Here is a 26,383-nt window from a genome sequence, read left to right as displayed (position 1 = left end):
AAACATAAGTATGACACTTCCACAGCTCCCACAAGGGTCGGACGGTTCATTGCATGAATGGAATAAAAGGCAGGAAGAAGTTGGGAATGCCATAGTAACATCATAGTATGATACCTGCGATCGACACAGTCTTGAGAGACAAAGAAGTAAAAGCACAGTCACTCAAACTGGAATGTAAAGAGGTAGATTGCATAGCACTGATTTTTCATTCCTCTGTCTTAATAACTTCAGTTTCTTGAAGGAGTGAGACACAACCGAAGCAACAAGATATGCTTACTATAGCTGACTGCAGAAACGTGAGGTTTTCTGCATGGCCTGGGCAGGTATCACTTGATTAGCTCCAACCCTGACCCTACTGCCCGTCTTTGCAGATGTGCATCAGGCCACTGCTTTTGTAAAGCATTTCACAGTTAGATGTTGATCACATAATTGGCAAAATAAACTACAGCATTCTTTTCCCTCTGGAAAGGGAGGAGGAAATGAATTACGGGCTTGATTTGGTTTGAGGGTGATTTAGAGGAGTAAACCTATTTACAACATCATAACTGTTAAAAAGTCAGGTCGTGTCAGCGGTTACTGGGTGAGACTAGATTCATCCAGATGTTCCTCTCTATTTTTCTGTAATTACTTGTGGTCAGTCTCCACCCAGCGAGTCAGACACGACAGGAGGTGACACGAGTCCAACGCCTTTGTTGGCAGCAGCGGCAGAGACCCCCCACCCCGTGTGCGAGCCAGCAGCTCAGTGCTGGCATGTAGCTCGTGTCGGCAGCGTCTCTTCAACCAGCTGCTGTCCCAGTCTGGGATCTGTGTTCCTTTCGTTTCAGAGCTGACCCTTCTCTGTCTCATGGACAAACAAGGAACAGCAACCTGCCTATGTGTATTTAAATACGAGCAGCTCGGAAAATAAAGAGAACCAACGCTTGGAGATGGAATAGGGGATGATCTGCTCTGTCAAAAGGCCACATTCAGTCCTGAGTCCCCTTTCATTCTCCCTGATCATACAAGTTTGATTTCCTTTGTTGCAATGCTCATCAGCATGCTGCTCTGTTTGACCAGAGAGGAATTCCCCCTGCTCTACTACCACTGTATACTTTTGTGTAATTTTGTACTCTTTGATAGCAAAATCATCAGGAAAGGGCAGGTTTTCAGCAACAGCCACAGCATCGGTGGCAACTGCTGGAAGTGTGCTGAATTAGACAGACCGATACCGTTACTCTGGCAGATAAATCTTTTCTCTTGTTTGAAACTAGAAAACACAAAGTTGAAAATTGCTCCTGGCTCTAAGTAATGAAAACACAATATATTCTCCTCAGGCTGAATCCATCAAAAGGTAAAAGTATATTAAGTCTCAAGTCAAACGATTTCCCAATTAGCCAGCCAGGCTTGTATCCATGAAAAATGCAAATTACGGATGAGTGATGAGATCTTGTATGTGTTACTATTTTGCAGTCTCAGACTTTTTAGCTAGAATGCTAGTAATAAATAACGCTTCTGAGTGCTCATGCTGTGAAATTGCTCGCTGTTGTGAATACATCTCTTCACTACCTGCAGGTGCAGCAGTGAAAGTACAAGCGCTGTTAATCAGCCCTAAAGGGGTGAAAGAGGAAAAAAGGGAAGATCCTTCTTGGCAATGTCTTTTGTGTAAGCCCAGTGAATCTAGACATTATGTTATGTTAAGGAACTCAGCATTGCGTCTGGTTAGAGGCTGGATGTGTCAGATACTCTTTCCTCTGCTCTAATCCCCTCACTCCCCTCCCACCTCTCTGAAAGGTCCTTATTTAATACAGGAAAGAGTTCTGACTGGTTTGAGTGTGAGCAGGCAGAGATACTATCACATAGCTACCTGTGAAGGGACCAGCCCTGCCAGTTCTAGGTAGTCCTTCCCAGCAGGCAGATGGTGGTGGTGGCCACCACACGGCTCAGCAGTGACTCCTCTCCTCAAAGGTACTGACACAGCAGCCTTGACACGTAGGTCTGCCTCCGATCCACATGCATCACTTCTCAGGGTAGAAACCTTGCTTTTCTTCTTGTATTCACCTGATGCTTTGGTCTCACCCCAACCCTTCTCCAGAGGTTCAGCCGATGCCAGCAGTTCACAGTCAGTAACACATATTTGTGTTCTTTCAAATTCCAGACACTTCAGGGATGGTCACTGCCCCCACTGTTGCAGGCTGAATTGTGAGCCACTGGTTGCATAATTGCATTTTAACACTATTTCTAGCAGACCTCTTGGAAGTAATCCACCGACACCTTGGGGTGCTGCAGGCCCTTCCAGGCAGTGTCTGAACCTATTGCTATTCTGTTTGCTCTCCCCTTCAGAGCGAGGGTATGATGCAGAAGTTAAGAGTCAACCTAATTTGCTATGCAGGTATTTCTTCTGTGACACATCAAATATTGCATTATATCTAATGTGTTATGGAAAATAGCTTTATATAAATAATTTCTGTTTCTAATCCCTTCAGTTATTGATGTCTGTCTGATTCTCCAGCTAATTTCATGCCATTGTCTAACCTGTACCCTCTTACCGTGTGCTTGCTCTTAAAGTTGTCAAAGTGAATGTTGCGTTATGCCAGAATAATGTGTACAAAGATGTCTGACAAAACAAGTCTGACAGTTTTGTAAAGGAGCAATACAGCTTAGAAAATCATCTGCCAGTGGCAACCTGGATATTTCCATCTTCATTTTCCAATTTTGCAAGGGAAAGTTGTGTATCCCTTGCACAACTCAGCAGACTGCCTCTTTTCTTTTATATGGCAACAAGCTTCATCTAGATTGCTGCTACCAACCATACATGGGACACGCCAGGTTTCCACACTCCAGATTTTGAGGAAGAGTAGATAAACTTTATGCAACAATGTTTTGTTGCTTTGTTTTTTAAAGGGAGAGAGAGCTAACTGAAAAACACAGGAGAGCTGGTAAAAGGCTCAAGAGAGTTGAAGCAGATTTTGGTCCTTCTGACTTTCATGTGTTCTGTTTGGTAGCTCTGTTCTATAGTTCCCCTAGCTGTTTTACAGGAGCGGTAATAGTATGAGCCTAACACATTGGTCTGAAGAGTGTTTCACTCAGCCTTGCAAAGTTCCTTGAGAACCTTTCCTCTTTTTTTTTTTTTTTATTGTGCCTGGAAATCACAATGTTTAAATAAAAATAATTTATATTCATGTTTCCTTTGAAAATAAAGGAAGGAATGTAATATTTTGCAATTAAGATAACTTTCCATTTGCAAAATTTGCCAGCAATCAATCCTCACACATAGAAAAAAATCGTATGACAGATCTACGACAGTTGCACAATGAAAAATCATTTAATTTATCTTGTGCACAGTTATTGTTCTTCATTTAAAACACTTCAGTCAGCTGTATGCAATATCATCTCCTGTCTATGTATATTGCGATAAGAGAAAAACCAAACTAGAATATCTACATTTCTATTACCTCAAGATCTGATATTTTTCCCAGTGCTTCAGTTAAACAGAATATGTCTGCCTTAGCTGCAGGATTAGGCAGCTCCATCAAAACACTGGTTACTGCAGTACAGGATGTTCTGTTGTGTGCTGCCTGCTCTTTTCTTGCTCAGGCAATGCTATCTTACTGTTCAGGTAACACCAAGATAGTGCTGCACATCTTCCGTGATAGACCTCTACTTGGGGCGCATTGTTTGGGCAAAGCTGCAGAACTAAATGATTAACACTGTTTTTTGGACATTCATAAAAATCTAGAGATCGTTTTAAGTCTGCTAATACAGGTATAACTTTACTGTGCTGACCTCATCTCCAGTTAGTGAATTCCATCCTGCATATCTTCATTACTTACTGGTTTCAACCAACTCTAGCTGCAGTTTTCAACATACAGTCTGAGGAAACCTAAGCAGGGGCAGACTGTTTCTAAGATTCCCAGAAAAGCTAAATAACAAAAGCAAAGTCATTTTTGCAGACACCTACCTCTTCAGAGGAAGACACAGAGGTGCAAACTGAAAAGACTTGAAAATCATTGTAAAATACTGCATCTAATTTAACAAGTACTGGGTCCAATTTAACTCACAGTCTTTACAGAACATCTTTCCACTCCCGGAGGAAAGCAAAAGACTTTAAGAGTACTTCAGAATAAAGTCCTGCAGGTCCATCTGATTAAACAACCACTGTAATCAGCCCATGGCAATTGCGCTTCAATAATCTATTTAAGTGGGGATCATGCAAGTCTAGATAAAAGCTCCAAGATCAAGGTGGCCTTTACAGCAAGAGTGTAGTATTACCATCTAACAATATTAAAATGGGGTTTGGTCTTCATCTTTGTATGTTAAACCTACTTATGAAAACTGTGTTTTCTATGCTGTTTGCAATGAAGCTTGGTCATACCCCCTGAGAAAAAGAGAAAAAATATTTACATATTTTACTTCAAGTGGATTACTTCAATATTTTTCCATTTTCCATAAAGTTAGGGAATTGGACATTAAAAATATGAACTCCTAAAATTTCAAGAATACACTGAACATTGGAAGTATACTAAAACAGAAGTAGGATTGACAACAAATTTTTGTAAGGTAGCATGGACCCGCTAAGAGAGGTTGCTGTTATTTTCAAAAGCAGAAATTGTAAATCTATCAAAAATTCATGAGATTCAGTTAGTGAAAGAAAGTTCAACTTGCTGAATTAGGAAATAGGAGACTGAAGCACACAAATGGCTTGGGATCTGTTCTACCATGGCTTTTGGAGGAGGGCTTTCATAGTCTGGAGAATGTCTTCTACTTCTGTTTCTGCTGGATCAGATCTATGTTGCTATGCTAAGGCTACACTTAATGAAAAACACTGTTTGGCCACAACATCTAGTATCTTTACCTTCAGAAGAGTCTTTCCAGACATACTGGAGGTATGTGGCCAGTAACATGCATTAAAACACCAAGTTACTGATGAAAGCAAAACTGGAAAGGTGTTAAAAACTGTTTTCTTTTAGAGGTATTTCTTTGTCTACTTTTCAAATCATCTGAGGAAAGTAATAGGTTTTAGTGATTTCTTTAAAAAAAAAAAAGCTTCCACGCTTATTATAAAAAGTTCTTTGGAATGAGAGGAATAGGACAGGAAACCTGCAGGTACTGCAAAATTCTGTTTTAAAGACAAGAAGCGATTAAAAGGAAGTAGTGCTGTATTCTGTCAAACATGACTTTTTAAAATACTAATTGCAGTTTCGCCACCATGAACTTCAGGAGGTACAGCTGATTACCTACATTTCAAACGTAGCGGAAGTCCCAGCAGGACATGCAGAAGACAAGGTTTTGCCAGTTTTGTAAAGAAGATGTGGAGGCTGGAAGAGATGTGTCTTGTGGATGTGGCTGTGCTCCCTTTGATACATGAATCAGACAAAAATTTGTCTTTTACTCAGATCTTTTCAGAATTTCTCTTCTTTGCCTGCAGGTAGGGAAATATGCATGGAGGAGCGAGCAGGGGAAAGAGGGATACTAGCAGCGGCTGGTGATGATCAGCCAAACTCACTGTTTTCTCCTAGGCTGTGTATAGGGCACCTGGGTGTATCACTAGGGGAAAAGCAGGGCCCTGCAAAGCGTTGTCCTCAGCGGGAGGAGACCACAGCACACCTGGCCCTTACCGTACATGCAGCTGTACGCACACAGGCATGCGGTGGGAACAGCAGACAGCACGGGTTATACTTGTTCAGACAGCTGGCTTCTGAATCCCTCCCAGTGCCGCACCACCACGGCTGAAAATACAAGAGTCTCGCTCACCATTTGAATGAATTTTCTTTTCAAAACCCAGTTAATTGGTCTTGCTTAAGACCTGTATGCATGGCAGAGTTAACGTGAAACACACAAGGCTTTGTTTTTCTACTGAAGACATAGTCTGCTTATAGCAACTCTCATTTGATTTTGATAATCTTTTTTGCAGCATTGAAAAAATATTTCTTGGAACCAAATCATGCTAACCCTTAAAAATCACTAAGGCTATATATAAATTTTATCAAATGTGAGACACAAACACCCACTGCTCACTCTCTTAACTGACCAAAACCCAGGTGACTGTGCTGAAGGAACAACTCAAAATGAATATACCCTGTCACTCAGCTCCAAGCAGTGGCACCTAGTAGGATATTACATTTAGGCTCTGCATGCTGGGAATGAAGTCACATGGTCAGTCTCATTATCTGAAGGTTATCTGAAGGTTGTGAGTGGTAGTTGGACTAGATGTTCACTGCAGATCCCTCCCAAATGAACTATTCCATTCTATTCTTTGTTGTCTCAGTAGAGTACCTACAATGTACACCACGCAGCAGATTGCTCCTATCTTTAGATCACTCATTTCTAAGATAACGAGCTTTTTCAGAATCTCTGTTAACTTTACATATATAAACTATGAAAAAGCATTTAATTTGCAGAAATCGATGATGAAAATACAGGTGTACAGCAGCACCAATGGTGCATTTTCAGATTTTTGCATTTTAGTATTTTAGTCAGGGTGCTAAATAACTAAATGAACTGCAGTTCTTAATAGAAAAATTTAATTTCACTGAACTACTTGTCAACATTTTCTAAATGATTTAAACCAGATGTCAGTAACTTGCATGAAAAGTTAAGTATGATGGATTACAATGTTTTCTAAATCCTTGCTAACTGGAGGGAAATAGATTCAAAATATCTGGAGGTTAGTAACATGCAGGAAGCAAAACAGGTGGACCAATCCTGAGTAATCTTGATACTGGGTAAAGTTTGACATCCAGATGCTGAAAAAAAAGAGACATCCATTTGCATCCTGAAAATTGAAAGATTAACCCATTAATCACTCATTGGAAATACAAATAATGCGGTTTGAGTCTTTAACAGTATTGCACCCAAGGCTTCAGCTCATACTTTTCCCCCTGAAGTTTAGCCCACATATCTCAGCCTGAATAAACTGGTTCATATAAAAGTCACTTACAGCGCCAGTATTGCTCATTATATTAGCTGTCAAGAACATGAAAAGTCAATAAAATTTCCATTTGTTTCCCTTACAGAATGTTTCTTTGGTATACAATAATATCAGATACTGTACATACATGAACATTTATTTAAATTTTCATATATCTAATATTATTTTACATTCCTAATTTTTATATCTTTAACTCTCTACAGAATAAGAGATGACAATGTTTTTAATATTGTTTGGACCAACTATGCTTGAATGAAGATTAGGTTTCATTAAAAAATGACCCCAAACAGACCCTGAGATAGTCAACTCAAGGCATGCATATACAGGAGCAGGGGAGGAAAATTTCAGTACAACACAGCATATTGTTCTCTGGTTTATCAAATCAAGCATCATGTGATTGGGAAGTCCCTTTTTCAGCATTTTAGCATTAGCAAATTCTTCAAATTAGAATTTGAAATTTAGAATTAATTTAGAATTAGCAAAGTCCTTCAGGATTTTAGAATTAGCAAATTCCATCTTGTTTTTTACTTTCTGTAGGCAGAAAGAGGATAATGACATCATTACTGTTTGCTCTGTCAGGTTTTCAGCTTTGCATGAACTAGTCATTAAATCGACCCAGCATAATAATATTCCCTCTGCTCCCATGGGAGAAGCTGTGGCTGTCCAAAGCCAGCTTGGTGTCTCAGCAGCGATGTGGCTCCATGTGCTCGCCCAGAGCTGTTTTACCCATTCTGTGCTTCGGGTGATTTAGAAACTTTGGCACCAAATGCACGCTGCTGTCGGCTACCCAACGGCGACCGAGAAGGACTCCAGCCAGGCTTCAGACACAAGGCTTCCTAGCTCGGCCATGCCATGGCCAGCACACTGTTCTCCTGCACGGCTCCAGCCCAGCACCCAGCACCGAGAGGCTGAGCCGCCTGCACCTGCAGCCTCTGGCCAGCCAACAGCACAGCCAGGCCAAACGCCTCAACGGGGGAGCCTGGCTGAAGGCATATTATTCAATGCAAAACCCTGTAGAGTCACTGCTAGCCCTCAACTCATACACGTGTCAGGAGTGGAGGCACCCAGCAGCGTTGTGCTAGGTCTGGGCAGGTGTATGGGTTTCAGCTCAGCATTGGTCCTGCTGGACCTGAGCTGCCATGAGCGGTCTCACTGCCGCTACCTGGAACACCCTGACCTCCATGTATGTCTTAGAGGTTGTAAATCTTTCAAGTGTAATTTAGAAAATGTCTATAGACAATACTAAAATGTCATCAGAATTCTGAATTTAAGCAACTGCGTAAGTTCTTATTTTCTATATTTTTACACCATCTCTCGTTATAAACACTAGCAAAAGGTCACTCCACCTATTTAGGCTTCGACACCTTTTCTACCATTCTGACTGCTGTGCGCACCACATATTAATCAGTAAAACACAGAAGAAAAAGCCTCTGTGAAGGGCCAGTGTCATAGAGGTCTGGGACCCTACTGTCATCCAGGAAATGAATGCCTTGCAGAGACAAACTGTTGTCACATACACAGCTACACTTTCCTACTAGTGAAGATCTTCTGGTAGCACAAACGTACGTTATCTTTAAGGCATTTCAGCAAGACTCTCTGGAAGTGACTCACAGCCAGATCTTCCAGTAAATCTGAAAGGGGTCCCAAAGATCAGTTTCAGGCTGGGGATATATTAAATACAAAGGATGCCATGTGACCCAGATGATATTTTACCTTTTTAAAACCTCCCATAGCTGTATCTAGAGTCAAAGATTTGACTTGTGATCCGTACAACACATAAAATACTTAATACATGCTCTGTTTTTTTTTAAGGCGGCTCATAAATTGTTGCAGTCTTATGGCATACTATTCAGATTGATTTATGGGGCACAGCTCAGATTTCTTAGAGCTGAATTACCAAGCACAAACCAGGTACACCATCCCATTAAAAATGAATTTACTATGGGAACTGCACATTGAAAGTTAAATAATGGCTTGATTTTCAAGCTGAAACTGAAATATTTGCTTTTCTGACAACTAATCCAAAACAGTCTATGAATAATTGCATTACCTTTGCTTTCAAAATGTTATTTATTTTCACTGAAGGTCATAGTCTTTGGGGAAAAATTACAGAATAATGACCATTACTTTACATACTCTGACCTGTAGTGTCACCACCGTCACACCTTTGCACTGAAGGGTATGCTTATTTTGGCAAAAGAACTCAGTTATGCTGTTGGGGTTTTTTAAAAGATACGTTTATTTTATTTTAAAGGAAATTTTACATATGTATACATTCACATGAATAGCTGCAATTCATATGAACTGTGAAGTCATGAATGAGTTCCTGGTCAACAAAATCTAGAACAAAAAAGTTCTTAATCCCAGAGCACAGCATCACAAGTTATGCTTAGCTCACATTTCATAGGAAGTAACATTTTGCTGAATGTCCTAAAGAATAAGGACAAAAAAATGAGAGGTTTTCTTTTTCATATTCTTTCTTCCACCAGTCTGACTGCTATCATAAATCCAATTATACAGACCTTTAAAGGAGAGATAAATGGTCATAGCAGAATGTAAAATGTTATAAGAATGACCTAATGTAGGTATTTCTCAGTGTTTCTACTCTGCAGTTTACAAGGATAAAAGCAAGTTCTCTAGAACAGTAAAAATACAGGGTCCCAGTCTGATCAGTACATACAGTCCTCATTTTTACTTATAAAATTTTCTGAACGTTAACTTCATGGTGTGCCCAGAACTGAAGACAGCAGTCACCCTGAAAAGCAGCACTGTACAGAATTTTCCATCAGATGGTATGGAAGCCTTGCCTAACATACCAGAAGAAACCGTCAGAACTGGAAGTATAGTGACTCTGGAAAAAAAAAAAAAAAGAGAGAGTAGAGAGTAAAGGTAAATAATTTCCCCTCCTTGCCATTTTCAGTTATTAGCAATTATTTATTTGAGGGACTATTTGAACTTGTAAACAAGGAATGACAATAACTGAGCATTTGAATTGCTGTGCATGATGCTAGGTGAGGTGACCTGTTGACACAGGTCGACTGGGTTGAATCTTTCCCAACATACTTATACATCATGGAATCTCTTGTGAACTGAAAAGAAGTCCGTGGTCTTCATCTAGAACCTCACTTTGTTCATGCTCAAGAAGTCTCAGAGGACCAGAGGAACTCGTTACGTGGCTATACTTTAACACACAGGTAGTATGCATTGTGTTTTGCTTTTCCCCTGTAGACCGCCTCCTCTATTCTGTTTCTTAAGCACAGGTGTTCACTTATCCACATGTGACTCAAAGTCCTCTACCGTAAACTCCTCCCACACCATTTTCAAGCACACAGTGCCTATTGACAGCTTACGAAGCAGAGCAGCTGCTGACTGAATGCAAAAGAAGAAGTTGCCTTCCCAGTTTGGTGCAACAGCGCTGAATTACACTAAAATTGCACAGTGCCCATGACCAGGTGAGTGACATCCTTACACACCCAGAGTGCAAGGCTGGCCTTTCGAGGGAGTGCTCACATGACACAGAAGTACTTGCTTGATTCCACTATCTGGGCACACATCCATGCAAGACCTAAGCTGGCCCTCTGGTGTAAGGGTATGCTTTGTATGTAGAGACTAATCAGCATGTTACATTGTCCTGGTTTCAGCTGGGATAGAGTTCATTTTCTTCCTGGTGGCTAGCGCAGTGCTGTGTTTTGGATTTGGTGTGGGGACAGTGTGGTCGGGGATGTTTTGGTTTCCCAAGCCTTGCCAGTGGAAGGGCTGGAGGCATGGGAGACTGGGAGGGGACACAGCCAGGACAGCTGACCTGAACCAGCCAAAGAGGTATTCCATACCATGGGATGTCATGCTTGGTATATAAACTGGGGATGGGGTGGGGTGTGGGGGGTGTGTGGGGTTGTGTTGGCCAGGGCTGCAAATTGTTGCTTGGGGACTGGCTGGGCATCAGTTGGTGGGCGGTGAGAAACTATATTGTGCATCACTAGTTTTCTTTTCTCCCTTCCCTTTGGATTTCATTCCTCTCCCCTTCTCCATCCTTTCAATTACAACTGTTATTGTTATTACTATTACTGTTCTTTTTTTTTTTAATTATTTTTTCTCAATTGCTAAACTGTTCTTATCTCAACCCTTGAGCTTTACATTCCTTTCCCATTCACCTCCCCACCTCCTTGTGTGAGGGGAGAGTGAGTGAGTGGCTGCAGGCTACTTAACTGCTGGCTGGGATTAAACCACAACATACATGCAAAAAGAACAATTAGTTTCTGTGGGTTTTGTCTCATTTGAAAGAATAATAGAAAAATATGCAGAATCAGCACTGCCTGATCAAGCGATGACTCTCCTTCATCCAGGTTTTCCTCATGTTTGGTCTGGAGTGGTCCCATTAAGCTGTGCATTTGGAAAAATGTTTGGGATTACCCCATGTCTATGGCAAACACTCTGCAGTCCCACTGCCAGGTACTGTATTGCCAGAAAGAAATTTGGTCCGATCTTCCTAATGCAAGGCATGGAATGCAATATGTGTGAGGCAACCTGCATATTATGTTGAAAGGAGACCATGAAAACAAGGACCAAAAGCTTTTTTGTGATAAAAGACTAGGACGGAGTTAGCTGCTAGACAATGAACTCCATGAAGAGGCACATCTGTATTTATCTACAAGTGATACAGTGTACAAAAGAACTTTTATGAAAAGTACAAGTGTGATGTGCATGCAGAGTACTGAGTGCTTCTAACCCATTGATTTATTATACCGTTTGACAGTAGTTTCCCAGTAATGGATCATAGCTGCTAATGATGATTTTAAAGTGCAATTGGAATGAAAACAGGAATAATTCTCTTTAATCTGTTATGTGTGACACACTATGGTAGATATTATTTACTACTTGTCTTGTGAAATGCCATGATTGGCCAGTGGTACAGAATGTGCTATAAAAAGATGGCATACAGCTAAGTTATTTCATACCCTCCTTTCTAGCTTTCCAGCTGTGTTGGCAAGTTTTCCTTTTATATGTACATATTCTTTTTAGAGATACTAATTGCTTGATTTTTATTTCCTGAGCAATTAATGACATTAAATAAATGTAAAAAACTTTATACAACACAGGATATGTCAGCATTTATAATTTATGACAGTTTAGGCTTTAAAAATGTTGCCTCACATTCTCCTTTAGTTATAAAACACTTCCACACAGACAGAAATTGTAAATGACTCGTTCATAATGCTTAACCATAGGCATCTGAATCATCTACTTGGGGAAGCTGGTGCAGTTCTTGGGGAATTTGGGGCCCTCAGAATCAAGTGTAACTGAAAAGACTGTCAGTCAGTGGACTCAGGCAAGTAATGTTGGATAATCTGTGACAAAGGTCAGAGACACATCAACCACCATGCAAACAAAGGGTTAATTCGTGTTCTATTTTCTCAGCTTCCCTCTCTAAGACTCGAACAAATACTGAGGAGGAAATCTCAAAGAACCGCTGGTGGGAGAGGAGAGAGGACAATGTTTTTGGGAAAACTGGATCCCAGTTCCAAGTTCCTTGGAATATCATGGGTTTGTATATCCAGAGCTAGAAAGTGCTTTCAGGTATTTCATTTTGCCTTTCTACCATTGTCTCACAAACATTAGCTGGAAAGAAGCCGGAGAACTCACCTTGCATACTCAAAAAAGGTCATAAGATAATTTCAGAATTATATAGATAAAGATTATTCCCAAATCTCAGTCTCACCTTCTACCTTCTATCATGAACCTATAATATTCTTCTTAAATTTTCCTTACCATGAGAACAAAGGTCATCTTAAGCAAAGTTGATGGCATGAGAACAAAGGTCATCTTAAGCAAAGTTGATGGCAGCAGAGATCAGCAAAAGAGGAGACTGGAGACAATATTCCGTACACAGAATTTATATCCAAAAAATGAAAAGAGACTACATTTGGAGAACTCACATGACACCCCACCAAGTTGCCTAAGAAAGAGAGTATCTTGTCCACCGTCTTTCTTTCCAGGTATAATTTTGGTAGCTATTTTCCTAAATGGGTCCATCTTTTTTACATGTTTCAGCTCATTTTCAGCACACCAGCCAGCAATTTCTCCACAACTCAATTTTATATCCACAGCCACCAGTTATGTGAGAAAGAGCTCACCCACCTTGGGATATGCCAGGTATGGGTTCTTCTAAGTATCTGTTTTGGTTGGGTAAAGAAGAAATACAATTGCAACGTCCAGTATAAGGTGCAATGTAAGGGAGAAAATTAGTACATTACTGCCCAAATCTCTGCTCACTTCCTCAATCACAGCAAGAGGACGACCTTGCTTTCTCTGCTAGATTGCCCAACTGTAGTTTGAACTCTCATTTCACACACTTGCAGAGCAGATCAACTGCTTCATCTGTTCTTATTTGTTCCAGCCTCTTTGGTGAGTTTTCCTTACATGCTATTTGTATCTCCTAAAGTATTTTTTGCGGGGAGACAGCACGTTTACAGGACAGTCGATGTACAACTAATAAGAAATGAGCCATATGCTATCCTAAATTGCTAATTCTTCTTACTAATTGGAAAAGCAGAAACCGTGCTGGAGACCCTGCCTGGAAGCCCCCGACGCTCCGCTGTCGCTGTCCCGGCCGGAGCCGCGGCTCGCCCTGCAGGACCATGGAGAGCGCCCGGCCCCGCTCCCCGCGCTGCCCCGCTCCGCGCAGCCTGGGCCGGGAGCATCAGTGTTTTCCGAGGGGGAAAGGGCACGGGCACCCATGCCGTTAAACTGCAGACAAGCCAGATATATGCCCTGGTAATTTCTCGGTGAAACTGACTGCAGGGAATGTTTTCTGTTCCTCAGTTTGCTACACATGCTGCACTTCATCCTTGTTACTCTTTGCCTGCAATGGGAAAACACTTTTCTCGAGGAAGATTTTGACAGATGGTTTTTTTTTTTTAATGTATTTTTGACGTGGTAACCTGAAATAAGACTTTTAAATCTTCTGGAAGCAGAGAAAGGTCTCTGAGTCCTCCTTTCCTCCCTCAGAGAACTGGATAGAGACACCTCACATGCCACTTACTCTTGCTTGTATTGTTTACATCCCTCAGTAATAGTCCCATAACTTTCTTGTGCCAACTGCACACATGGGCAGTTTTACAGAAAGTGTAATTGTTTTTTACCTGGCAGATACACTGGACAAGCCTCCTCTCTGAGGATTGTTAGCAACACTCTGCAGATACCAGCCTGAAAACTTTAGTTTTAAATATGAATGAGTATAATTGTCTCTGAAGACGGACTCTGGAATCTATTCCATTTTTTAGGATTCTTTCCCCAAACAATTTTCCTGATAGTAGTTTAACTAAAATCCTCAGTATTGGAATGACTTGATAGTCTTAAAAACAGGACATTGAGTGTGTGTTAGCATACGCTTGGCAATGTACAATCAATTTTAAATTGAAAAGTGTAATTCAGATCACTTTTCATCTCAGTTTCATTGTGACGATCAGTTGGAAGAGCTGAAGTGTCTCCTGCTTTTCCATGACTTACAAGAATAAACTATCCAGGGCCAAGAATGCAATTCCTTTCAATACTCAATCAGAAAACAAACACACACTATTCCTTATCGAGGTGTTACTCCTCACCAACACATAGCACTGAAATTGCTTTAGGCATTCTCATAAAAGTGACCGTATTTATAAAGAGAAACACAAGGTAAGGGGGAAATGTTCAAGAGCTTTCAAGAGCTGATGTTTTCTCTTCTTTAACTGACAGATTTCTTCAATACTTAGTTAGCTTTTTATCTCATATCTGCCAGACAAACTTATATTCCATCAGATAAGATTCCTGAAGAGAAAAAACTCTGAGCTGAATATAACCAGTTTATTAATTAGGTGTCAAAAGGCTATTTATATACAAGGAAAATACAAATTTTCCAAAAAGTCTGCTACCAAAAAGTGAGCAGAAAAATGGCAAATCTGAAAAAAATACATGTTCTTGCACATGGATAACATACACAAATATAGTGCACAGGAAAATGTACATATTATATCTATCAATCAGTATGTGGATGGAGGACAGACCAGGTAAGCACTTTACATCGGTCCCAACATTCCTCCTCTGTGATTCTCTATGCGTGAGAGTGCACACATCCACGCATAAAACATCCTTGTCAACTAAGGATAGGACATGACAGGCATTTAGTTACAGGTTATTAGTGATTTGAAAGAGAATGTGTAAAACCAGACTCTAAGTGCGGCTGCAGAAAAGATTTATTTTTGTAGAGAAAAAAAAGAACACTTCATAGTATGAGAAAACAACAGATTTGAAAATGTTCCAAAAGAATACCTGAAATTCCAGATCCTTTTCTAAGGTCTTGAGCAAAAACCTCTTTGTAGTTTCTGGCATTAAAGAAATGCTATACAGCTTGAGCAAACCTAATGCTTCTATTCAAGGCTGTCTCAAAGGAATGAAACCAACTAAAAGATTAGATGGAATCTGAGTTTTAGACCAGAAATTCACTCGTAACAGGATTCCCTTTAATAGCAAATGCTATTTAATATTATTGATGTGGGCGTTACAGTACCCCAAAGCATGTCAACTCCTCAAAGACTTCTATAATTCCTTCAGTAAGATGACTGTAAGAAAGTCCCCTTCTTCTTTGATAACTGACCCAGGGGGCATTTACTGAGTTCAAAGAGAAGGCACAGATAGATTTTTTTTCCATTGTAAAGAAAGTATACATGGAAGAGAGAGCACAAAGTCTCTCAGTTTATTCCCTCATATAGACATTTGATTTAATATGTATATTCATGAATAATGTTTCTTTTTCTAAGCTGTTGACTCATCTTAGGTGCATATTATCATACATAATTCTGGGCAAGTGATGGCATTACCTTGTATGTTGTATAGGGTTATCCCCCAAAACATTCTTTTTGAGTCAGTTGCCCCAGGAAACAAAAATATAAATGTAACTGTACAAGTCAATATGATGATGCATTGGACTCGGTATAGCCATTTAGCTCACAGAGAAACACAGGAGTAAGCCCTTCATAAATCAAAATGAATCGGTGAATTTTTTTTTCCCCCTTTTCCTAATTCCTGAATATTGCTTAGGTCTGGGACATGTTCAGAGTCTCAGGAAAATACCTGTTCTGGGACCAGTGAAATATGACAGGAAAATATGCACCTAATTTTCTTGGTGGTATTGCAAAATTTTGTATCTGGCGAACAGGTGCACACTTCTATTTATCTTTGTAGTTACTCTGCTCTTGTTACACCTCCTCTGCTTCTGGAACCAGTGGCTTCCTAATAAGTAACGTACTTAACTCCTTTTTCTTTTTTGTTTTCTTCTTTTTTTTTTTTCCCCCCCCAATACAAAATCTCTTGTTAATTCATTTTGGCTTTTACTCTGATATATCTTCAAAATGAGTCTGACTCTTCTTTGACATACTAAGACCTGTGTTTAGAATATAGCCATTCTTCTTCTTAGCAGTTAAGTTTTCTCTCTAGGCATTTCTTTGTACTTTCTTTCTGAGCAAACAGTGTTTGCAAGTCGTCAGTGCTGCCTACAGTACCTCCCACTTTTTTTTTTTTTTTTTTTTTTAATATTTTGGTATCATATATCTGAGAAAAACACCACCTGCTGCCAAAGTACAGTACAGGTCAGGTTTACAGCTTTCAGCATTCGCATGTACACACATAAAATTGGGCAGGCACAGTATCTATCTGTGTTTTGCAAACAAAGCCACAGGAAGAACTTCCCATTCTGAGCATCTGGTTATCCTCAAATACTGCCTCTCTAGCCTCTAAGACACAGACAGAGCAACAGACTTTGGAGAATCCTCTCAATTCCTTCAAAATGCCACTTTCTCCTGGGACTGTAAGAGGTGAGAAGTTTCACAGAAAAAAAAATATATCTATCTTTACATTTGAACTAGGTACAACGCAGGCATGAAGACTACATTTGCTAGAAAATTCCTAAAACTGTTCTGCTTTCCTTCTGCATTTTGGTGTCATTATTCTCCAGCACTCTCCCTGCAAATATCTGTTTACTCTGAAACCATGCAGTACAGTAATTTCTTCCTAGATATTCTCTTGCAGAAGGGTGCAATTAGTTAATCCTCTTGTCACTGATTAAAAAGTTCCTCAGTGGGGAACTTGGTGGGTACTAAGCCAGAAGACATTTTGTCAACAGCCCATTACATTTCCACAGAGCTACCAGCATGTTGACATAGCAACTTGAACTTCATCTTCCTTTACGTACAGTTATTATCTGCCATCTACTAGGCTGATGCAGAAGTTTCAACCTTTCATGGGAATAAGATATAGATCACAGCCTCCAGAGGAAATAGCTTTGTTTTACCAAATGTCACAACAAGAAGGAAAGCTTGTTCTGTACTGGTGCACTGTACTGGCTACCAAGGGCAATTAAAGCATTATTCCTGCACTTTCATTCTCTCCATATATACACAGCCCATTAGTCAGTTGCCTTACATGCTGACTTATAGTTGCCACCTGTTACTGTAGGGACTTTCATCCCGGATTTTTAATCCTATGGACTCCTGATGTAGATCAGGGGATAAGCACTACCTGTTTGTCATCAGCATTTCAACATTATTGACAACACCATCATTTGTGGGAATTAGATCATTCCTTCCCCTCTATGTTTAAAATACAACATTTAAATGAGTAGGTGGCATTATATTAGTCTCTAAAGTTCTAAATTTTTAAATTTCTAAACCCTTTCACCCTGAGCACTGTGGAGGTTATGTCAATTTGAAAATGTAGCCTGAAGAAAAGGGCCATGTTTAACTGTTTCTTCATTCCTGGTATGTGCTAATTCACCATTCTCATGCATTTCCATCCTTCTCACTCTACTGTTTTGATACTCTGCCACCACTCCTGTCTCATGATCCTGTTCCCAAGTGATAATCCCAGACTGACCGTAGTCTGCCAATGTCTTTGTCACCTTTTTATCTTCAGATCTACTTGCCCAATTTCCTTCCAGCCTATATATCCATTTACTTCCCAGCTGTTCTTTGAGAAGCTCCTCCTCCAGAAGCAGCAACAAGAAACACCCCTGGCATTTTTTAGGTAAAATCCTTTCTCTGGTCAACTGTCTTTGCCCAGGCAGTGGCCCTGAAACAGCTCGTACAAACAGCTGTGCAGTTACAGTTTGGCTCCTCAGGTGCTGAGACAGATAAGATTGCCCTGGAACTCTCTTCTAGCCCTATTTTATTGTGTTTCTATGTTGAATAATTACTATATTGATGAAAAATATTTATCAAGTAGCAATTCTTCACAATACCATATGCTAATAGTTGCACACATTCTTCTACATCACAGGACAATACTTGCCAGGAAAGAGCAGATACAAATCAGGAAAGTGAGATTACTGGTACCTCCCTCTAATTAACTGGAGAGCTTGTGGTTTTCATCTGTCAGCTTGCCAGGCATGAAGCTTGAATTATATGAAAAAACAATTAAAAATTACTCCTATATTAAAGTTTAGAAAACAAAACTTCAGCAGACTTTCTCAGTATGGACCTATCTATAACATGTAAAATAATGTTTTGTCTACAGAGAAAGACAAATAAAGCCAGCCAAGAACAAGTTTTCAGCCAGCCTGCAAGTTTCAAATGTAATAGTGTTAAAAATGGCAAGATACAAGCCAAATAGAAAAAAAAATTACAAAGTTTTATAAAAGCCTTTATAAAAGGCTTACAAAAATACATCCAGGGGAAATTCAAATTAAGTTGATATGACTTTTAGAGATAAAAGAGCGTTTATTTCCAATTCTGAGCCAATTTTTAAAGACAGCCATATCTGAAAAGTTTGATTAGGTTTTGGGAGTCAGTGAAAGCTGATTTAGGATTTTTAAGGTGGATTTATTTTCTAGTGTGACCAGCCCAAAAACTGCACACTGTGTACAGTCCAAATTCATCCTCTCTCTGGGACTTAATTCATGAGGCTGTAAATTAGCAAAGATGCAGAGGCCACTCTTTCCCCATGTATGGTTTTTTCCTAAAAATACTTTCTCAGGCCTCTTCTACCTACCATTTCATTCTCATTTCACTCTTTGATCCTTCCATTTGAATGAGGTTATGGGCAACTTGCCAAAAAAAGTCTGAAGGCTTCACTTAACTCTTCCTAAGCAGTATCAGTACCTGCCAAGAAAATAAGTTTCAGAGAAATATTGAGTCTAAGGGAGCCATCTGAGGAAATCTGAGGACTGTTATTTAGGGTCATCACAGTGATCACTTCCACGCTTTCATTATTCAGAAAGTGAATAAAAAAAGATAGATAAAAAAAGGACGGAAATTAATTAGATATGCTTTAAAGTAGAGATTTTATTTTTTGCAAGTATTTTTTAAAAAAGTAAAAGATGACAGTGTGATGACTTCTTTTTAAAGGGAAATCCAAACTTTATCCCTTAGCTAGAATCGCCCTGTATCTAAGGTTGTTGCAGAAAAACTAACATTGTATGCTAAGATCTGCAGTATGTGATAATCCATCTTTTCTTAATACTGTCCTGCAGCACATTCATCATTTATGTATGCAGAATTTGAATGAAATTAATTACATTTAAAGATACAATATTTCTATCTACAACTCAATAGCAGTACACGATTTCAGGTTAGTACTCATATTTCAGGTTTTCGTGTTGAAATTTCTATGTATCTCATTCCAGATTTATGCCAGAGATTAATTGCAAAAAGACAGGAGAAGTAATTTTCATTTACGTGTTAATGTATCTTAGTTCTTAACCTCATCGTAAATACTATACTCAACATATGTGACTCATGAAGGTACACAGCTAGTAAATTCTCTTATAGTAAAGTGCACTAAACCTCTTTCTGTACACCTTTCTTTCACAGGCATATGAATAAGACTTCTTGCTACTAGACCGTCAAATAGTGCCTCTAGGACTACAGCTATGTCAGGAAAGAAGACATCAGTTCAAAAGGCCATATTTGAGTTTGTCATGGTTCAACCCCAGCCGGCAACCCAGCCCCACATAGCTGCTCACTCACTCCCCCTCACCCAGAGGGACAGGGAGGGCAATCGGAAAGGAATGTAAAACTCGAGGGTTGAGATAAGAACAGTTTAATAGGTAAAGCAAAACAAGGAATTCATTCCCCACTTCCCATGGGCAGGCAGGTGTTCGGCCATCCCCAGGAAAGCAGGGCTCCATCACACATAATGGTTACTTGGGAAGACAAACGCCATAATGTTGGATGTCCCACCTTACATCGTATGGTATGGAATATCCCTTAGTTTGGGCCAACTGTCTTGGCTGTGCCCCCTCCCAGTTTCCCGTGCCCCTCCAGCCCTCTTGCTGGCCGGGCCCAAGGAACTGAAAAGTCCTTGACTTTGTATAAACACCACCCAGCAACAACCAAAACCATCAGTGTGTTATCAGTATTATTTTCATACTAAATCCAAAACACAGCACTGCACCAGCTACTAAGAAGAAAATAAACCCTGCCCCAGCTGAAACCAGGACACAGTTTTACTAAAGGCCTAAAGGCTACATGAACATTATGTTACAACTTACTATTTCTTTAAGAGGGACAATTCTCAACTGAGTGGTCTCAACTGCCATTGTGGTTGTATTGGGTTTAATGGGAACTGGTGGCACTCATCACCATGCTGGGATGAGACTGAAGGGAACAGACCACTGCATTCCACTTACAAACTCTGTAACCTGGCTGTGGGTTTGGATCAGATCCCGTGTACTTTAAGGTAGAAAATCTGACAATTACCTTTAGAAAAGTAGTTTCTAAACAAACAGGCAAGCAAAAAGCCCTGTTTCACAGTGGTCTTGGTTGCTAAACGGAGTCTGGTGCCCTGTTCCTCCTGATCTGTGCTTAAGCACCTCCTGAAATGGATCAGGATGCTCCTAGTTGTGTAGAATTTCCTGGGATACAATAACCACCCTCTAGAGCTGTCAGATTAGTCTGTGCAAGTCTATAGCTGTGTTTTCTCTAGTGCATACAGAGAAACCCAATAAAAGTGTTGAAGACCAGACAGCTATATAGTTGCTTAAGTACTTATCACCCGTCTATCCACAGGTGGAGATGTAGATCTTTCAGGGACCTGTATGACTTCTGTGCTGCAACTTGGTTTTCAAAAAGCAGTGGTAACATACACTTTCAGTAAACCTCATCTTCTCCCCTGCTGCTCCTTGCCCTGTAGCAATGACAGATCAGGTAAAATGGTAGCATTGACCAGCTCCCTGTTTCTTCACAGAATTTACCCCACAGACAGCTAAGTGTCAGTGCTCAGACATGTCTACCCCTGTCCTGGTCCAAGGCCATCCACCTTGTGAATTTTCTGGAAACAATAATATGACAGATTTTTGTCATATCCATTCCATCATATCCATTTCATTTCTTCTTCTTCTTCTTCTTCATCATTGTAAGGCCTTTCTATGGTTTTCCCAGCCTTAATTAATTCTCCTACCCCTTTTCTGCTGCCCTGCACAGTCGGGGGTTCACAGGTCACCTTGACATCAAGCTGACTATTTTTCAGCAAGTTGATGATATTTACATTGATATTGGAGGCACATGTTTACTAACATTAAATTAGGCAATTACAGTAAAATTAAAGTGTAAGATGCAAGCTAAAGACCCAGAATAATTCAGATGATTAAACTGAAGCTAATAGTTATGGACTGTTAATCAGTAACATGAGCTATAAGACTATGAGGGATGGTTGTTAGAAAGAGCTGTCATTCTCTCCTGCTAAAGCCTGAAGGAAGCTGGCTTGTTCATTTGTCTTCAGTTTGATAATGACTGGTAGGTTGCAGAAAAAGGAAGGAGTATGAGATTCAGTGAAGGAACCGACAGCCTTTATTTGCTTCTTATAACCCAGAGCGCTGAATTCAGTATCTGTGTACTAACATCCCAGTATTATCAGTCCTTCTGCATGTGCAGTTGAACTGCTTCATGATCTCACTACGCTAGTTCTGATCCAGAACTGGCTAATTTGCTTAACGCAGTTTCTGAAAAGACCAATCACCAAAATTTGAGAAAATAAATGGTTAAAAAATATTCAGCTCCTCACCACAGATACAGTAATAACTGTACATGTAGCTCCCTCACTAGAATAGTAATTCAAATGTGGAGAACCACGGAGTGAATGAATATACAAGCTTTTAATAGACAATTGAGGGATTTTACCCAAGATGGGTATGACATATCCTTCTTGGTATTTCTGCTGAAATAATGATCTGCTGTGCTTGTCTTCAGTAGGTGGGATAGCTGCTGATGGGGTCCATGTTAGAGCAAGTACAATCTATTTCTAGAGCCAAAGTTAGGAGGAAAGTCCAGAAGCCATAAGTGATGGTTACTACTCATTCTCTTCTACTGAGTCACTGCCACAGGTGTTCTAGAAAATGATTTCTAGAGAATACAATATCATCTTTTTACAGAACTGCCTTCCTTTCTCCCTAAATTTCCCTCTCCAGACTGAGTCACTCTCCACATTTAGTGTCAATACACAGAAGATGTTTTTACCCTAGCTTTAGGGTGGTCTCCGTTTTTGTGATTTTTTTGCCAGGAACTATTTTTTGTCAGGAGTCACGTGTATGTGGGATTCTGCCACAAAACCAACCTATTTAAAACCACTAGTACCAATAATAAACTCTAAAATTAAAATGGAGAGGAGGAATGAATCTAAAAATGTGGTCTATTTTAGGTAATGGATCGATGTTTCTATTTTGAAGTAAATTATCTTCCAAATGTGATTCTGTTTGTCAGCAAAAGAGCATAATAGCAAATTGAGATTATTTTTCAGCAAGGGAAAGGATATGCACACAAATTTTGGTGACTGCCTTTTCCAACTTTACAGTCAAATGCAGAATCTTTGATCCATGCTACTAGAAGATAGTAACTCTTAAGTATCTCACAGATTTGATGTCAAACAACAGATAACACTTACGTAGGAACTTTAAGACAAAAGATCTATCACACCTTTACAAACCTTCTATGGAAATTAATCCCATTGCTACTAAATCTTTTTAAGGTATGTTTGAATACCTATTGTAAGTTCAATCCACCAATCACACCTATACAGTCAACCTTTTTGTGTATTTATCTTTTCACATGCTGGTCAGATTCTTATCCCAAATATTTGTCACATAGTGAATACTAGCAATTAAAGGCCCAAGTATCTAAACCTACCGGCTTTATATACAGTTGTTCTGTGTAAAGATAGGTGCAGACCTGAGGATGATGGAAAACATCATCTTTGTATTTTTTATTAGCCAAGTTTTCTCTACTTGAATGAAAACACTGATGGTAACTGTTCCACCCTTTAAAACGAAAAAACCCAATCTTTCTCTTAACTGAATAAATGGAAAACTTATTTTGCATAGAGGGCTAAAAATACCAAAGATTGAGATAAAACCTAATGAAGTTTATGCAGAGGTGCCTGTCAAGGACTATCATAAGACAGCATACAAATTGAGATGCTTAATAACAGTAATTCCTCTTGCAATGTTTATGCTTCTGACACACATGAAAAATATAGAAAATGACAAGATGGCTTCTGCCGAGGCAACAAATGCTTGCAGTACTGTTATCTGTCGTCATTCATATATACATCATCTGTTTGTGGCATATAGTTTTCCAGGATGCACCCATGCTAAAATGATATATTTATGTAGACCAAGTGATCCCTTTTTAGCCATCAGCTTACTAGTTCCTTTTTCAGCTGAGACAACATTGCAAAATTTGGTTGGAAAGGAGTTATTTTCATCTGTGGCCACATGGTGCCTGTGACCATGGAAATTCCAATTAGTTTCTGATATTTCTACGCTACCACACAGTTAAGGGAGAATAATATATTGTTTGCCTGTCTTCTATGTCTTTTCCTCATCTGCCTGGAAGTTCCTGCAGAAGATACCTGCTTTCACTCTGAAACAGATGGAAATGTTAGGGCATACCATCCCAAGGGGCTGTCCATCCTGGTTCTGGGTACTTAAATCAGTATGTTTTGGTTTCGTTCCCTTACAGTGGTAACAAATACAGAGCTGTGGCTAAGGAAAGGCTGGATAGACCACCTTGCTCAGAGAAAGCTGGGGAGTTTAGGGGGGAGTTTAGGGGCAGAATATGGTTACCGAGAGTCCTCTGGTGAGTTTGCATTAATGGTAGTGTTGCAAGGCCATGTCACCACAGTCCTTCTGTGCCTCATTCTCTCCTGATCACCTCCTCATCCTTCAGCTTCTGCCACCTCCATCTCCCCACTCAAGCCTACCATTACTCCAAATGACTTTGACTTCTGTTGCTGTCTTACATTTGTCCTGACCATATAGACAGGTTACAAAAGGAAGCTACAAGAAAGCTGTACACTCCTACCGACTGAACAGATTTTTACTCATGCAGCAAACCACAGCTTATCCCAATACATGGACTGTGACCAGAACTTGGGACTAGTCTAAGATAGGCTATTTTGGAGAGTATGTCCTAGCTTGAGTAAAGCAGAAAAGCACTAACAAAATTATAACATTAAGAATTACTTTAAATTAAGTCAAAATCTTCATATTTGCATTATACAAGTAGTGCGATCTGAAACTGAATACAGCTCAAGGAACTGAGGCTTGTGTTTTTTTAATGCGATTAGGTCAATCTGTCTATGATAAGATGTTGGTTTTATAGCCACCGAAGAAATAACCAAAAGTGTTTACAATATTCTCTGGAAGCGTCTGCCTCATAAAATGAAAACATAATATTTCCAGAAAACATTGGTAAGTTGGCTTTGCTATCTGTCATTAGAAAATCATCTTTCGTGTTGTTTGCAATCTGATATACTTGTAACTTACCTCTTCTTCTTCATAACCGTTCTATTTTTTTCCACCTCAGTAAGCTAACAGAAGGATCTGTGTTCTGAGCTTGTCATTCTCTCTTCATTCACTCTTCTTTTCAATCAGGCACACAGAAAGATGACTTATTAAATGCCAAAGTACTGGATCCTATCTTTTCAGTGCTGAAAAGAAAAGCCATTGGCTCTTTTAATTTAAACAGCCACACTTGTTATTCTTCCCCTTCAAGCCTAATCACACATACTTAAGGTGTCTGACAGCCACAACTGACATTGCTTACAGCCTCTTGAAACTTGCACTTCCTGATAGATTTAATATCCTTTTAAATAACTGCTACATGTTACTTTCCTTTAAAAGAGAAAACTGCTCATTTTTTAACAGTACTTCATTAGTGCAAAATTGATCTTTTTGGCTCTGGAAGAGCTGTCTGTTTGTAAACCTAGCCCCTTCTTGTACCTTCCCCGAAGCCGAGGGGGAGCCGGCTGGGCAGGGCCGGGGCTGGCCTGGGCTGCTGCCCCTCACACCGTGCAAGGGCCCCGCCAGCCCCATGAGTCTCAGATGATCAGCCGCCCTGAACTCATGCTTTGTTTTAGTTTTTTTCTGGTTATTTGTTCAGTTGGAAGGGACCTACAACAATCACCTAGCCCAACTGCCTGACCTCTTCAGGGCTGACCAGAAGTTAAAGCCTGTTATTAAGGGCGTTGTCCAAATGCCTCTTAAACACCGACAGGCTTGGGGCATCAGCCCAACTCTAGCAAACCTTTGGCTCTGCTTTAGCTTGTTTTCATGCCTTCGCTAACATATGCCTGACCTTTACCACTGTCTGCAGTTACGCAGGCCTTCACCCTGAGCGGTGATGAGGGGCTAGCTCAGGAGGAGATGGAGCAGCTGCAGTTCCTATCACACCTGGTGGAAGCAACAAACCATGTCAGTCTATGTGGAACAGAAGCTACAGAAACTGAAATACAGCTCTGCTTTCTTGCAATTTCAGTTCCCCAGTCATTCTGAACACCAGCTACATAATTACCTCAGTAATATCCAGAGACTAGAGAGACAGCCCGGTAGGTGCTCACTGTGCTTTGAACCGTACCCTCAGTAGGTAGTGAGGCTGCTGGGAGAAGACTTGCTTAATTCTCAAAACTTTGCTAGGCTGCTGTGAAAAGCTGATGCTGTTACTGTGTACACTGACAGAATCTCAGAGAACTAAATACCACCTGTGTTAGGAAATGTGCAAGAACCTCATTAAAAATAAAATACTAAAAAATTAATAAAAAGGACATTCTTGTTGTTAAAAGGTCTTCATTACAGTATCTCCAGCAAAATAATTTCTGAAATGTCTTACTAGTTAATTCAGTACAATAATAAATGTCATATCAACACAATACATTCATGATTGTCTAATCATGGTCAGCATTCTGCTGGGAGTCACCCAGGCTACAGTCCCACCAGCAGCTCCCCTACCTCTCTGTCTTCACTCCAATTGACCTCAGAAAAATAAAGCCCTTTATTTTCTTTTGTCACTAAACCTACTTGGAGGGTGAAGTTACATTGAAGAGGGTGAGCTGGTGAAACCACTCTTCACCACTGAAAATGGAAACCACTCCTCGTCTTTCCTTTCCTCTGTGCTCTCTAGCACCTGCTCCCACAATGTATGTAGCACTGGGGACCTCTTTGTGACCTGTTCAGCTCAG

Source organism: Falco cherrug, chromosome 4 (genome assembly GCF_023634085.1).
Source record: "Falco cherrug isolate bFalChe1 chromosome 4, bFalChe1.pri, whole genome shotgun sequence".
In the NCBI taxonomy this organism is placed as follows: Eukaryota; Metazoa; Chordata; class Aves; order Falconiformes; family Falconidae; genus Falco; species Falco cherrug.
Note: the sequence above shows the minus strand (reverse complement) of the source record.